Source organism: Tamandua tetradactyla, chromosome 3 (assembly GCF_023851605.1).
Source record: "Tamandua tetradactyla isolate mTamTet1 chromosome 3, mTamTet1.pri, whole genome shotgun sequence".
In the NCBI taxonomy this organism is placed as follows: domain Eukaryota; kingdom Metazoa; phylum Chordata; class Mammalia; order Pilosa; family Myrmecophagidae; genus Tamandua; species Tamandua tetradactyla.
The window spans coordinates 74,963,075-74,975,203 of record NC_135329.1 but is presented as its reverse complement, the minus strand read 5'-3'; the positions used below and the strand labels follow the sequence as shown (position 1 = coordinate 74,975,203).

General features: G+C 34.9%; 1 long non-coding RNA gene and 1 pseudogene across 7 annotated transcripts in view; one reads left to right on the top strand and one right to left on the bottom strand.

The window, feature by feature from the left end:
- The window catches only part of LOC143677387 (uncharacterized), a 63,937-nt gene extending 52,073 nt beyond the window's left edge, over positions 1-11,864 (bottom strand). For 5 of the 6 annotated variants that reach the window (XR_013172575.1, XR_013172577.1, XR_013172576.1 and 2 more), the window contains exons 1-5: positions 11,758-11,864; positions 10,898-10,973; positions 9,806-9,886; positions 6,590-6,759; positions 4,005-4,125 (exon numbers count right to left, since the gene is read on the bottom strand). This is a non-coding gene — a long non-coding RNA (uncharacterized LOC143677387). Of the gene's footprint in view, positions 1-4,004; positions 4,126-6,589; positions 6,807-9,805; positions 9,887-10,897; positions 10,974-11,757 lie in introns of all 6 variants that reach the window. The other variant, XR_013172573.1, reaches the window with a different exon arrangement.
- Positions 1-12,129, top strand: part of LOC143677385 (protein DBF4 homolog A pseudogene) — a 203,586-nt pseudogene that overhangs the window by 86,073 nt on the left and 105,384 nt on the right. The gene's annotated exons all lie outside the window — the stretch shown is intronic.

The window sequence follows — 12,129 nt, the reverse complement described above, 5'->3', positions numbered from 1 at the left end:
GGCTCTCGGCACACATTTGTCTGCGTGTCCCACCAGTAAAAGGTGCTGTGGGTCCTTTAAGTTTGGAAAACTCTTGTCGTGGGGGAGGTTCGCTAGCCAAAGCAGCTTGGAAGATTGCCAGCCGGCCCGGGGTCCGAATGCAGGGTGGGTCACTGGCTGCTGCAGCCCGGGAAAGCGCCCATCTGAATTTCCTAGTTGGCCTGGGGCACCAAGTGTGGCAGGAGGGTGCCGGCCGCAGCGGCCCACCCGGGAGAGTGCACATTCCCGGGGAGTCACGGGTTTGGAAGGGTTCCCCCACGTCACTGTTCTCCGCAGCCTGGGGATTTCTGATCCAATTCTCTCAGTTGGTCTGGGGTGCCGCACGTGGTGTGGGTGCCAGCTGCCGTGGTTTGAGGGGAGCGCCTGTCCAATTCTCCCAGCCAGCCCGGGAAGGGGGAAGGGAGGGACTCCGGCCGCTTGCCGCCCCGCCCGGTGAAGCCCGTGCCCCTCGGCGATCTCACCAGAGCAGGTTCTCTCAGCCAGTCAGCCTTTCCAGGATGGGGTACGCTGTCTTTTTTATCTCTGTCATGGCTTTGGGAGCTGATCTGTATCGTTTCTACTCCCCTAGTAGCTGTCCTGGAGGAGAAACTAAGATCCACGCGTCTTAGTAAGCTGCCATCTCTCCAGAAGTCCATGCTCAAGTTTTTGTGTGGATTTCACTTTTTAATTTTCTTTGTCTATACCTGGCAATAGAAATGCCTAGACATATTTTAATTCAATGTTTACTTTTTGAGTAACTGTGAAACTATTTGACAAAGTAACTGCACCATATTACATTCCATGTACATCAGCAAAGAATGAGGGTCTCAATTTCTGAATATACTTGTAAACCCTTGTGATTACCTGTCTTTGTGATCATAGCAGTTCTAGTGAGTGTGGTTTTGTTTTGTTTTTGCCTAATGATATTAAGCAACATTTCATATGCATATTGGCTATTGTTTATCTTCTTTGAAACAGTAGCCATTCAAATCTTTTTGTTGGTCTTTTTTGTTGCCCCATTGTTGAGTTGTAAACATTCCTTATATAGTCTAGATAATACACCTTAACAGATACATATATGTTCTGCTCAATCTTCTTCTATTTCCTGGAATTTATTTTCACTTTCTGGGTAGTGTTTTTGATGCATAAACATTTTAAATTTAGATGAAGTCCAATTCCGTTTTTTTTGGACTTTTGTACTTTTGGCATCCTATCAAAGAAACCACAGCCCACTTCAATGAAGGTTATGAAGTGTTAACCTATGTATTCTTATAATAGTTTTACTAGTTTTAGCTCTTATGTTTAGGTGTTTGTTACTGCATGTGTTAATTTTTTTATAAGGTGGGAAGTAGAAATCAAGCTCATTCTTTTACAGGTGGATATTCAGCTGTCCAAGCACTAACTATTGAAAAGGCTATTCTTTCTCCATGAAGTTGTGTTGGCACCTTTGTTAAATCCATGCATTTTTCTATTAAATATTAGTTCTACTCTATTGGTCTATATTTCTATCATTATGCTAGTATCACATAGTTGTGATTTTAAAATTACAAACCAATGGCCAGAAAGCACATAGAAAGAAGCTCAATATTATTAGTCATCATAAGAGGAATGCAAATCAAAACCACAGTGAGATAACATTTCACACCCACAAGAACAGCTGCTATTAAAAAAATGGGAAATAATAAATGTGTGAAAGGATGCATAGAAATAGGAACAGTCATTCATTGCTGGCAGTAGTAATAAATGGGTTGCTGCTGGGAAAGGCAGTTTGGCAGTTCCTCAGAAAGCTATGTATATATCAACTACCATATAACCCAATAAGCCTGCTACTAGATATATATACAAAAAATTGAAAGCAGGGACTCAAACAAATATTTTCAGACCAATGTTCAGAGCAACATTATTCAAAATTGACAAAAGATGGAAGCAACCCAACTCTGCAGTCACTTATGAATGGATAAATTCCCACCTTATACAAAAATTAACTCATACAGGATCAAATACCTAAACATAAAAGCTAAAACTGATAAAACTCTTTTATAAAAATGTATAGGTTAAATCTTCATAACCTTCACTGAACCGAGCTGTGGTTTCTTCAGTCAGATGCCAAAAGCACAAACGCCCCCCCAAATTGATATATGTATACATACAATGCAATAATATGCATTAGCTTATTAGTCAGCTCCTAAAAGAAATGAAGTCTTGGTACTTGAGAAAACATGGATAAAATGCGAAGCCATATTGGGTGAGATAAAATAGGGACAAAGGACAAATATTATATGATCTCACTGATTTGAAACAGTGAGAATAAGCAAACTCATAGCATCAGAATTTGGAATATAGGCTATTAAGTTCTTTGGATAGAGAATAGTTAGTTAAGACTCAAAATGCACAGTGCTCCTATTTGTAATTATGGAAATGTCTAGATAATGAATGGTGGTGAAGGTAGCATAACATTATGAATGCAATTAACAGCATTGAAATATATAACTTAGTGTGATAAAAGGAGAAATGTTTGTCTGTATAATAGGTAACAGAATAAATATTAAAAATAAAATTCCATGGAACTATTTTACACAGGCAGGGAACTGTAAATTAAACCATAGACTTTAATGAATTGTACATTTTTTTTTAAATGTGCTATCATCAACTATAAAAAGTATTCCACATCACTGCAAGTTGTTTTTTGTTGGGGTGGAAATATGGGAATCCTGTATTTTATGCATGGTTTGTTCTGTAAATCCACAACTTCTCTAATAAAAAATAATGAAGATAAGGTACATGATGACAAGGAAAAGTTACTTTAATCACTGTACTCTAGAAGGGCACACTAGTAAAAAATATTTGAGCAGAAATGGCAAGTCATGTCCCAGCTTTATTTAAAATTGAGTTAGGTTGTACACTGTAATTTAATAGCTTACATGAATACTGCACTTAGTTTCTTCAAATATTCTTAAATATTTATGTACACAAATATTATGCATACAAGCACATATCTAGACAAACTGTTCTCTTCCTTTCTATCATATTCAGATGTGACTATTCATCTCAGTCTTTGATTTTTCCCATAGTCCCTATTACACACCCTTCTGTAGTTTTTATATTTTTTCCAAAATGAAGACATCATATTTCATAAAAATATTGATGCGTCATGCACATGAGCATGAACAAGAGAAATATTTCAGAATGAAAGAAAATATTCAAGATGTTTCTCATCAATGACTGTTTCATTGCTATGATCATCAAAATATCCTTAATTAATCAGCAGTCACTATTATAATTGCTTGAAAATGTCAGACAGATAATATAAAAGACTAAGATTGCACATCAACTGTCATCTACCAGAGAGTGTTTCCCCTGAAAATAATGTTAGGTAGTGGTCAATTCAATTTCATATAATCTTCAAGAACTTTCAAAACTGAAGGTATATCTTCTCTCAGAACTGAATGCTCTCTGCTATTAAGTTCTTAGTCATTTGTGTGCTGTTCTGTAGGCATTATCAGTGGTCTCATCACTATCTCTGGGATTATGGAAACATCTAATAATAATGAGAATTCCATTCAAGTATGAAAAGCTAATTATCACAGTCAATTCGCTGTGGGTAAATTGGAGTAAAAACAGTCATTAACTATGCTGTACTAAACGAGCAGCCTCCTTTATTACCAAACAAATGCCAGAGGTTGGTATTACAGATGTTAATAAAAGAAGCTTATATTAAATCTCTATGGAGCTTAAAAGTAAGGTGTACTCTGCCATTGAAACACTAACTAGAATGTTAGTAAACTGAATTGCATCATTGTCTGCTATTTAATGTTTAGGAATAACATTCAAAATATAATATAATGCACTTCTATGAGAAAAAATACATCTGTTACCTTTCCTAAGGCAAAAAGGTTTAAGCACCATTTAATTATATGTTGTTTGGAACAACTGATGTTGGGTTACTTCAAACTTTAGTTTGAAAATTGGAGTTAATAAAAACTTACCAGTTTCATTCAATGTTACTTTTCTGTCAGCAAGGGACATGAATAGTATGGGTTGAAATTTATAGTTGAAATGATTTAACACTGCTTCTCTTAGAGCTTGAGGCATGGAATTGATGTAATTCTGAAATGATCAAACCAGAAATAGGTGCTGTGAACACTATATAAATATTCAAGGTTCAGTGTTTATTAAAACTGTGAGACAGGAGAAAGTTGCAGTTAATTGTATTATGAAAACAGTGCATTGCTGTATCAATAGTCTTCTCTCAATAACGATATCAGCATAGATTCCAGAATGTAGAAAGATACATGAAATTTTGCATGTTTTTTCAATTACTAGACCTGAAATTGATAGTTTCATTTAATCCGGTTCTAACAAATAGCAGTAATATGTATTATATTTTAAATCAAGAACTAAATTTGAATATTTTATAAGAGGAAACATGGTTCTAAGTGGTAAAATTGAAGAAACAAACAACTTTGTAATTATCTTTTAAAGGAAAGGATCCAGCTTTAGCATTGTAGACTGATTTTAATTTAGAAGTCTGAGTTCTCTTTAATACTGTAATAAAATGTCAAGATTATTTGAAAATAGAAAAATTACATGAATATCAAATAAGTGAATTTATTTTTGTATCTATATATCTATGGAAATTTGCTGTGTATATTTTAATCTATAGGAAGATCTAGAAGAGAATATCCTCTTAGCTGACCAAAGGGCTTAAAAAATAATAATTCACTCTCTGTTGGTATGTTCTGATTATGTTATAGCTGAATATTCCTTTTTAATTTTTTATTTTCACTAGAAATTGTGGAAAGAGTAAATAATACATGAGATAGGAAATTGTATATACAACAGTCTGCCAAGAAAGTTATCCAATTTGACACATTGTGACTATAAGTGTCACCAACACACACACACACACACACAATCACACACTCTTACTACATTGCTAGACACATTGCCTGAAAGCATCTGCGTTTATGAATTATGTGTTTGTTTTCTAGTCCACTGAAGAATCATACAAGAAACTAGTAAGAACACAGCAACACCAATTACAAATCAGGACAATCTAGTGCAAAATTAAACTATACTAAATTAATACTGTCTCTTGAAGAGTGAAATTCAGCTGATTAGATGTCTAATGATGTTTAGTAAAATAATTCACTACTATAGCAATGCAGCTATTTGTAAAAACTTTCTACTTGATATTTTGAGAACATTCACAGTTTTTACAGCTGATCAAGTGGTATCAAAGTTAGTAATACTTAGAACTTGAGAACTTTGCCATCTGAAGTTGTAGATGTTTCCTTGTTGCCTTAATTTTAAATTGCTTTATGAAACATTATGCAGAGGCTTTACAATGATTATATGAATACTTTATTCAAATATGCCTGTGGTTAAGCTAACTAAGATATCCATTTTTGGTGGTTCTAATAAAAAAAGTAAAATTTCCCAGTGAATTTGTTATAATATTTGGGACATTTGTATCTACTGACTATTTTGGAGGAAAGTAGATGTGGACTAAAAGGTTTCTCCTTTACTGATACCTAACAATTGTTTTAAAATCAGCATAAGCACTGAAAAAAAAGCCTTGCTATTACAATGTTGAGGGAGAAGCTTATAAACCATGCAGTTATTTTTCTGACTAAGCTATATACTAGGTAGAGATTTGGGCACTCAACACCTCCCATTGTTAATGGTCTTTATCTGGAGGTTCTGATTTACTTATTTCTCTATAAGATAATTAAAATAGGACATGAAAATACAGTCCTTACATCAACAAGCACTATATGGTATGAACACCAAAGAACAGATAAATAAATGGAAAATAATATCACTTAGAAGTAGGTATTAACAAACTGATCCATAATAATGGTTCAAAATCTGAAAGGAAAGGATACATAATTTGATAATGTATGGGTTATTTGTTTAATCATTTTTGTAAAAAGGAAGTAATCATATAAAATCACAGCACTTAATGCATCTCAATAAATTCCAAAAATGGGAATATATAAGTAGTAGTATATAAGTGAGTGTTTTCCTGATTATAAAAAGGAAAGAATTTTCAGAGTATAAAATTTGAAATTAAATTCTAGAAATAATCTCATAAAAATTTGCAGGTTTTATACCGTAAAAATCATAGAGTGGATCAAGGAAAAATTAAATGGATATATACATGGATAATATTAAATTATATATATATATATATATATATATATAAAGAAAGTACCCAAATATCTTTACTATATCACTCAAAACAAAAAATGTAAATGCACTAAGAACAAAGATACAGATAATTCACAAAATGTATTGGAGACATACCAGAGACCTGGGTGGGTCATGTGTGGTTAGAAACACTTGCAGAAAGAAAACTATAAATGTTTCTGTTACTTCTTCAATTCATTTACTTTTTGTCTGCCACATTCAGATTCCTTGAACTGACAGAACTTTATGAAAATACAGTAGTCTCAGAAATAACATATGATGTTTAATTCTCATTAATTTTTCATTCCCTGGGGCTGTGTTCACTTATCATAATAAGATCTTATAAAATACATGTGTGATCTATCACAATTGAACTCACAAGAATGCATTCCATTCGTGAAATGAGAGCTGAACTTGTGGTGCAGTGCCTCATTTACAGCATTCTTAAAGTTCTTTCTGAAGTTTCTTCTTCACTCAGTTGATCTCAGTCATGATGGGCAATAAGTATTAATAGGCATCACTCAAGGAAGAAATCTCCCAGTAAAATTTCTGTGATAAACACAAGGATTTCTGTGATCTGATGGTCACCTATTTTTCTGTGAATAAACCACATTAAATTTGACTAAATCAAAATAAATATCTGCTGCCAAAAAAGAAGGCCAAAATCAAAGATACTAAAATCAATGAACCAGAGAAACCACACCATATTTAAGGCCACTGAACAACAAGCAGGAATAAATTCTTGTCAGACTTATGGAAAATAAAGAGAAGAAAAGTCTGTTAAGGTTCCTTTACTGTCGCCATTGGAATCATGCAAGGATGTGTGGGGACTGTGAATTGGAAATGCAAGATCTAAGGTGGTAGAAGAGGAGCCACAATCATACTCAGAGTTTAGCCAGGACCCTGCTGGGCTTCTGAAACTCCTGCCTTTCTCTAAGCCCTGCTCTAGGAAACTGGGTGGGCACCTGCTTTGCTTTCAGCTGGCAGTTTGTTCCTGAATGGGTCACTGTCCCTAGACCTCAATAAATGCACCAATAAGCTGTAGGCACCTCATGCTTGGAAAGGGTCAGAGGGTGGGTGCAATGAGGAGGGAGAGAGCCTGGGTAGGTGTGGCCTCTGCAGAGAGAGTAAAGGCAAGGGAGCTTGTTTTAAACCTTTATTAAGCAAATCAATTATTTTGTTCATAAGACAATCTATGCAAATATCCAATATGTGAAAGATTGATGTGAAGTTACTCTGGGGGTAAAAGAGCTTATCAGGAGAATGGTGCCTGAGAGGAATAGGTGGGCCTCAGGAGAAGCCTTGGATATTCTAGGACTTCACAGAACACAGTTTCAAAACCACAGACTTAACCTATTATGGAAGGAAGAAAGTCAACAAAAATGAATACAGTAAGATACGATGTATATTTTACACTTTCCATGTTGGTTGTTGTGTTGTCTTTTCTTTTAAGTTTTCAGGAGCCTCCTGACATAGGGTGTGTTGTTTAGAAAACAAAAAATAAAATAGGAAAATCATTATGGCTGGGAATAATCCTTAAAATTACAAGCCAGAATTCTTCTCATTTTACTTTCTCATCTACCCACCTTCCAAGGGGAGAAAATGTCTTCTCTGAACAAGACCAACTAGGATTAAATTTGAAAATACTGAAATCCTTTTAAAAATCTTATTGTTCACAAAGCCTAATAAAACCTTTAAAATAACTGACCATAAATATGGAAAAAAGAAAAAAGAGAGCAAGTCTATACTATGATTTACAGTTTAAAAGTTTCTGAATATGAAGACTTTATCTATTAAAAAGATCAATTATACAAAGCCAGAGGAAAATAGGCCATATACACTTAACATGTGTGCTCATACTGGTGTTTATTGTGGCTGTGTTTACAATTCAAAATGGGTGGAGGTGGCCTAACAGTACAATGACTGAGGAATGGAAGGGGGAACTATATGTGTCAGGAGTTGTAACTGTTTTTTATAATTCTGACATACTGAGTTATGTGTATGTAACCTGGTTGTTCTCTGAAACTTTGGATATTTATGTGACACTTGAGACTCAGAGTTAGAGCTCTGAAGCTATGAATGTCAGCAGTACCCAATACAGGAATAGTTTAAAAAGGTGAAAATGGGATCAGATTTCAACTAGAGATACAAAGGAAGTTGAGAAGAGATGTTTATTTGGTGCAGAAGTTTTATTTTGTGTAGAGCATTATGTAATTTAACTTATATGGTCAATTTAGTTGAACACCATAAGGACATGGAATCTTGAATAGGGCACGAGATTTTGTTGGTTCACCCAGGTTAGTGTGATGCTCTGATATATCCCAGAGTAAGTTGGGCAGTGAATTAAGAAGTATTTGCAAAGTACCCTTGAGGGACAGGAAAGAATGGAGGAAATAGTCAACTTTCCCATCTGGAGAATTTCTGATATGCTTGCAAGCAGTGGTGACAACCAAAACAAAAAGCCAAGTCCACAATTTTGGGGTTTGCCCATATGAAACTTATTCATGCAAAAGATAAGGTAAGCCTACTTAACATTATGCCTGAGTAACCCCCACTGAACCTCTTTTGTTGCTGAGATGTGGCCTCTCTCTAAGCTAACCCAGCAGGTGAAAATACTGCCTTCCCCCTGACGTGGGACATGATTCCCAGGGGTGCAACTTTCCCTGGCAATGTGAGACAGAACTCATGGAATTCACCAGGACCTGGCATCATGAGATTGAGAAAGCCTTCTTGAACAAAAGGCGGAAGGGAGAAATGGAACAATATAAAGTTTCAGTGGCTGAGAAATTTCAGAGTCAAGAGGTTATTCTGGAGGTTATTTGTATGCATTATATAGATATTCCTTTTTAGTCTGTGGTATATTGGAAGGGCTGCAAGGTAGCACCTGAAATTGTTGAGCCATATTCCAATAGCCTTGATTCTTGTAGATGATTGCATCAAGGTGTAAGTTTTACAATGTGGCTGTGTGGTTGTGAAAACCTTGTGTCTGATGCTCCTTTCATCCAGGGTATGGACAGATGAGTAAAAAAATATGGATAAAAAAGAACTAAATAATGGGGGTGTAAGGGGTAAACTAAACTGGGTACATGGAAATACTAGTGGTCAATGACAGGGAGGAGTCAGGTATGGGATGTATGAGTCTTTTCTTTTTTCTTTTTATTTCTTTTTCTGGAGTGATGCAAATGTTCTAAAAAATGATCGTGGTGATGAACACAGAACTATATGATAGTATTGGGAGCCACTGATTGTACACCATGTATGGACTATATGTGTGTGAAAATTTGTCTATAAAAATATTTTTGAAACTCTCTGCCCAAATTTCTGAAATTTCTTGCTCTAAAATTTTAAAATCTTTGTGATACAGAAAAATCAATAAAATAAGAGAAGTGTATCAAGAAAATTGATTTGGAGGGTAGAGAATTACATATAGTCATAGGTATTTTATTTTTAGAAAATATATAATAAAATAAGCGGACAGACTTCATCTTAGAATTTGGATTAAATAGTAGCAATTTAATAACACAAATAGTTCATTATTAATTTGTTTGAATTTTTATCAAGCCATTGACATATAAGCAAATAAAAATGCACTCACATCATCTGCAATACCAAGGATTCAAGATATCATATATTTGAGCATGACTTTTCCAAATGAATTAGAACATCCCTGGATAGCCTACAATAGAAATTTTTTTTTAAAAAACACCTTGATATTTCTTACAGCTGTTCCAAAGTTGTAATGTAAAAAGAAAAAAAAATGCTTTAATGAAGCATGAAAAAAACTTTATAACCAGAGAAAATGTAAAAATGCACCTTAAATTAATACAGAGTAGTATTCAATAATTAAGAGGCGGTAACTAAAAGTAAAAAATATACACACCTGGTGTTATTGTCAAATTAATAGATTTAATAAGAAATGTATATAGTAATTGCTGATAATTTCCCTTTTCACTAAAAGTTTCTTACTTTTGAAAGCATGGCTCTGAAACAAGGATAATAATTAATAAAACTGAATTCTGTTGTTCTTATTTCTTTTTGTTTGTTTTTTATTTTTTGCTTTTTCTTGTTCTTTTTATTTAGAAAAAAAACAAGAATAAAACGGAATTCTTTAATGACCTACACAATATTAACTTTCCCTTGCTTCATAAAAAAGGCACTTGATTCACTAAAATTGCACCAAAATATGTTAGAAAACTTTTAACCCTCTGCATTACATAGATAGCTTCTTTAAAAGTAAAACATAAAATAATTCATATATTTTAAAGAAGGAAAACTCATGCATGTGATATCACCATGTGCTAATTACCATGTTCAATGCTTTTGAGATATAGCCCTGCTATACCCAAAGTAGATTTGGTCAGTTAGTGATTTTTGAAAAGCTGAAAACAGAATCATTACATAAAAGCGTCTACATCTAATTTTACATATTTGATTCGCCTAAAACTAAGAGCTACGATAACATCAGAGTTTTAGAGAGCTATCATTTAGGCATAAGGTTTAGCTTAGGCAAATAAATATTAACTCTTAAAATAAAACTACAAAAGATATTTTAAAAGGGCAACAAAATGCTACTTTGTCAAATCTTAAGTCCATGCAGGTACAAACTCTCCCAATGTGCATGAACTATTCAGATCCAAAACTACTTTAAATTTGTGAAAAATATAAGCAACCAGTTAAATACTTGAACCTAAATGATGTATTTTCATGTTTCTGAACATCTGCCAACTCTAAGATGTGATACAATTCAGGGTCCAAAACAGCATCTATAAATAAAAAATATATGCAAATGTGTTTTTATACTTAAATATGTGGCAACATGCTATGTTCTGTTAACTATTGACATCATTTACTTTTATGCACCAAAATAAATGAAATATACATAAACATTCTAATTCATACTTAAGACAAACCTAGGTGGCAAGAGTATAGTATTAGTGGTATACTTGACACACTACACATGCTCAGTGGAACTGAAGAAACATTTCCTCGAAAATAAACTTATGGTAAATTTTATTCGCATGGCACATTTAAGCCTATAGGTTCCCTGCACACAGCTACCAAAAGCCACATATTTTCTCCTATGTAACAGCAATGTTTCCCCAAGCAGGCATATAAAATACAGACTGAGTAGACTGTCATATTTCCCAGTTCATAATAGAATTCACAGATTTCAAGGACTGTATTAATTAATCACAAATCACAGAAATCAGCTAATGTATCTTTTGGTTGAAAATAGGGTATCAGTACATGCTGTTAACTTCTGTGACTACATGTACTTGGGTTGTACAATCAAAAGAAGAGGGGGTCAGATTGAAAAGGGGAGAGATGCTCCATAAAACTTGCAATCCTAGTGCACCATGGCTGCATTTCTAGCGTAGCCAGAAGTAGTCTCTGTACAGAGAACTAAAATAAAAACATCTGATACAAAATGCTTGTCACAGATTCCCTCTCTGTCTCTCAAAAATAAAACCTTTCAAAATGATGATTACTTTCTAAACGTTTTTTAAAATTAAGAGATCAGGTCACGTTTTAAAAACAATACTCAACATTCATTCTGATTCTCCAGGCCTCCTTGGTGAGTAAGCGCAGGACACCATGACAACGGAACAGATTCCTTCTTACTTCCCATCACCAGAAGAAAGACCTAATATCGCGAGAGTCACATTGTTCTAGGCACGTCAGTGACTGCCCAGATAATTCGGGAATGCAGAAAGAGGAGCGTCGGGCAGTTCGCGAGGCGGCCGCGATGGACTGAAGATGGGGACAGTGGTCAGAGCTCTGGTAAGTGAGTCCGCCTTTCGGGGAGGGCTCCCCTCAGCTAGCGGAGCGGGTCGCTGGCCCGGCCTTTTGGGTGGAAAGGCCCCCAGGAGCACGGTGGCCGCCAGCCAGGTGTTGTGGGCGCTTGGGGGAGGTGGTGGA